The 3,687-nt window shown below is 41.7% G+C and overlaps 1 pseudogene; it reads right to left on the bottom strand.

Moving 5' to 3' along the window:
• Window positions 1-2,557: 2,557 nt before the first annotated feature.
• On the bottom strand, window positions 2,558-2,876 carry LOC108490545 (annotated as a pseudogene).
• Window positions 2,877-3,687: the final 811 nt, after the last annotated feature.

The following is a 3,687-nucleotide window of genomic DNA, read 5'->3' as shown; positions in this document are numbered from 1 at the left end:
AGATGAATTTTGTTTCTTAATCTATTTGCTTAGCCTGTGCCTTTTGACTAGGGAGTTCAGTCCACTGGAATTTAAGGTTACTATGAAAGGTCTGTATTGGTTGCCATCATTTTGATTGCTGTTTGTGTTTTCTGTCTAATTTTGTGTTTCCTGCATTATACCTTTGTTTATTTTCTTTTGTTGCCCCTAGGGTATAGTTATTTCTCTCTCTGCTATCTGTATTGCTTCAAGTATTCTTGGAAGGGCTGGTTTTGTGGGCATGTATTCTTTCAGGCTATTCATGTCATGGAAGATTTTTCTTTCCCCCTCAACTATAATAGAAATTTTTGCTGGGTAAAGTATTCTGGGCTGGCATCTATTGTCATGTAGAACTGGAAATACCTTGGTCCAGGCTGTTCTGGCTTTCATAGTTTGCTTGATAATCATCTGTAATTATGATGGGTTTTACTTTGCATGTGACTTCTTGTTTTTCTTTTGCTGCTTTCAGTATTCTCTCTTTGTTCTGTACATTTAATGTTTTTACTATGATATGTTGTGGGGAGTTTCCTTTGCGATCTTGTCTATTTGGTGTTCTTTGTGCTTCCTGTATTTTATGAGTATGCCTTTCCTTAATTTTGGGAAATTCCATCCTACAATCCTGTTTAAGATCTGGTCAACACCATTAACCTGAAATTCTTCTCCTTCCTCTATTCCTATGATCTGTAGATTTGGTCTTTTCATGGTGTCCCACATCTCTTGCATATTCTATTCCTGTGTTTTTAAATTTTTCCATACTCTTTGATTGAGTGGTCCAATTCTGCAACTTTATCCTCCAGTGTTGATATTCTGTTTTCCATTTCATTCATTGTAGAGATGAGGCTTTCCCCTATTGCTTCAAGGTGGCTTATTGAGTTCTGCACTTCCTTCTTCATTTCTGCTTGAGTTTTCTTCAATGTTTCCATCTTTTTTGAATTCATTCAGAAGTTTATCCCTATCTTCTTTCAGTTCTTTGATTTGCTTTTGATTTGTTTGTTCGTGTGTTCTTTAAATTTGTTGAATTCTTTGATCATGTTTATGATTATTCTTTTAAATTCAGTGTCCTGGGTTATCTCTAGGGGGTTCTCCTTGTAGAACTCTTCTATAGGATTGGTGGGGTTTGGTGGAGACATAGTCTTTTGGCTTTCCATTTTATTATTCTTTTGTTTTGGTTTTGGCATGTAAATTTCTTTTGTTTATGATTCCGATATGAGAATTAAGTTTAAGTATGCTTCTGTTTGTATATTATCTGGGTGCCTAGATCCTTTCTATTGGTTATGTAAAGCTGGTTGGTTAAGGGTTCACATTCAGGTTTATTTTGGAGGGAACTGATGGCTTCAGATCAGCTATTTAGTGGTGCCACAGAAGCCCAATTCAGGTTCCAGTCAGGTACACTCAGGCTCCCTTCACCACATGGAGGCAGGATTCAGGCTCTCTCAGGCAGTCCAGGGCTTGTCAACACTATGCCAGAGGGAGGCCAGAAGGGGACCAGAACCTGGCACTCTCTGCATGTCTGCTGAGCTCCGAACCTCTACCCCATGGATGTCAGAACCCACCTTCACAGGCTGTCTGCTAGGACCCCAGCCTTACCCTATCAAAGCCAGATCTGTCCTGGGGCCTTGGGAGGGGCCCCACAAAATTCCAGGTAAGGTGATGGTTTGGCAACATTAAGGGAAGCTCACTGCCATGAGGAGGCAGGATCCTGGGGCTGTCAGGAAGTCCCCTAGGCTCTCAGGCCCTCTGGCAGTTGGAGGCCAGAGGGAGGCCAGAACCCGGCACTCGGAGCCGCTACCCAGATGGTGGTCCAAACGCACCCTCTCGGGCTATCTGCAAGGATCGCTTCTCTATTTCTTAATCTAAAAATTATCTTAATCTACACATGATGCTAAAATATCTGTGTCCCTGGGCTAGAGACATGGCTGAGTGGCTAAGAGCACTGGCTGCCCTTCTAAAGGACCCAGGTTTGGTTCTTAGAATTCCCCACATGGTGGCTCATGACCTGTACCTCCATTCCAGGGGATCCAACTCCCTCTTCTTGTCTTTGCTGGCATTGCAAAACATGGGTGCATTTATACACATGCAGGCAAAACACTCATGCACATACAAAATTTTTTTAAATATCTGTATCACAGTAAGATCAGGGGTAGAATCATGTGGGATCTTGTCTTCTGGTTACCCACCAATATATTTGGTCCTAATACACCTAAATAGAACAACAGTCTTGTGGGGAAGAAGCTGTGGTTGTCTCCCTGCTCGTTCAGGCAGGTCTTCCTTCTTACACTTTTAATTACACACTGGTAATTAAAATGCCCCTAAGTTATGAATGAGTAAGCAAAAGAGCACCCACCCTCTCACCACCCCAGCATGTCTACATTCTCTCTGTCTTGGTACCTAGGTCGCTTGTCTTTTTTCTAGAATTGTAAAGGTTTACTTGTTTATTAACAAGTGCAGTGGCTCCACAATGGTCTCAAAGATTCCAGTTCTTCTTTTTTCTTTTTTTAAATGTAACTCATGACTTTATTGTCTTCATTACAAAATCTGCTTAGAACTGGATCACTTGGCCCTTCCTCTTCTTGTCTCGTCCCAGTCCAGAATACTTGCACCTCTTAATAGCCAACATTCTCCTAGATCTGCAGTTGGACTCCACACACTCAAGCCTTAACACAATCTTCTTTGTAGTTTTAGCCTTTTTGCGGAAAATAGGCTTAGTATGCCAACCGTAGCTACTCTGTTTTCTGTCAATGCTCCTCTTCCTGGGCATACGGGGAATCCTTGACTTTCCTATACTGTGTCACTTTGTCGGGCTGGTGCTTGCCACTTTTATTGTAGAAAGTTCAGCGGGTTTTAGGACCGTTGGCCATGTTTGTGAAAGTGCTAGTAGCACAGACAGAAAGAGCCTCGGCTCTTAGATTTGAGCTCACCAAAGCTCACCCTCATAGTCCGTCTTCTCGTGCTCATCTGCTAGCTCCGCTGGTCCATAATGGAGTCTGTGGGGTTGCGGATATAATGTAGTAATGATGGGTTAAGTCTTTCCTATATATCACGTATTACATTTGCTCAGAGTATCTATATCCGCACTTGTTCTTCATAAGACTGTTTTCATTTTAAAGAAGCTCCTGAGGTTGGCTTACTTGACAACTTATAATGTATGCAAATTCAGTTCTGATTCTAAAATCCATCTCTTTTCTATTGCAATGCTGCCACTCAGATGCAGCGCTGTCAGAGCTGCCCCTCCCCTCCTCTTTGTCTTTTTCATTCCTACAAAAGAATACTTCTTGAACCTCCTTGTTTCTTTTCCCTGTTTCTTTTCCTTCCAAAGAAACACATTTTTCTAAATCATTTTTAATAGGCACTGGAGGTGAAATGGTGACTCATGGTATCTGCCCTCACAAAGCACATCATCTAGTGCAACAAAGCAAACACACTGGTAATTAAAATGCAACAGGTTTAATGTCATGATAGATCAGTACTATGGGAGAGAAGAAACATCTAAGATACTAGATTTGAGCCAGGATCATGACTCTTAAGAAATGCTATGATTTGAATGTGAAATAACAGTGCTGGTGGCAATGTTTCGGAAGGTTTGGATCCTTTAGGAGATAGGACTTGTCTTGGAGGTAGGTGAATGGTAGTGGCTCTGAGAATTATAGACCTGCTCTCTGGTTCTCTGCT

Source organism: Nannospalax galili, unplaced genomic scaffold (assembly GCF_000622305.1).
Source record: "Nannospalax galili isolate Female #2095 unplaced genomic scaffold, S.galili_v1.0 scaffold132, whole genome shotgun sequence".
Classification (NCBI taxonomy): Eukaryota; Metazoa; Chordata; class Mammalia; order Rodentia; family Spalacidae; genus Nannospalax; species Nannospalax galili.
The sequence above is the reverse complement of the archived record's forward strand: the minus strand, read 5'-3'. Positions and strand labels throughout refer to the sequence as shown.